Raw genomic sequence first — 574 nt, 5'->3', positions numbered from 1 at the left:
TATTATCTCCATTTTTTAAGTAGTCATTTTTTTATATTAGTTTTTGTTTTTACTTTTTGTTATATTTAAATACTATAGTATAAGAATGAAGTTACTAAATACAATATAAATATGTACATAATGTGTCGTCAACTGAAAGTAACATTCATTTTTATGAATCATGATATTATGTATGGTTTTTAATATTATTCTTACAACTAAGTAATATTAAAAGATGCAAATCATTGAAAAAAATATGATATATAAATGACAAAGATAATACATATATGATGAACACAATTAGGTGGAAAAAAGCGTAAAAAAAATTGTAACGGCATCATATACTATAAATTTTAAAAATTTGTCAATCCAACATCCAGTGAGTCAAAACTATATATCATTATCAATTAAATTTTTTAAATAATTGTATAAAACATTAGTTACGATGAAAGAAAAATAGTAAAAGGTATGAAATTATGTAAAAGAAGATAAAACAAATGTGTGAAGTGAATACTGATTTATATAATAAATATAAATAAAAATGAGAATAAAAAGATAAAATAAATTAAATTTTTATTAACTAGTTTATAAAAAG

The sequence above is a fragment of the Arachis ipaensis genome, chromosome B01, assembly GCF_000816755.2.
Source record: "Arachis ipaensis cultivar K30076 chromosome B01, Araip1.1, whole genome shotgun sequence".
NCBI lineage: Eukaryota > Viridiplantae > Streptophyta > Magnoliopsida > Fabales > Fabaceae > Arachis > Arachis ipaensis.
The sequence above is the reverse complement of the archived record's forward strand: the minus strand, read 5'-3'. Positions refer to the sequence as shown.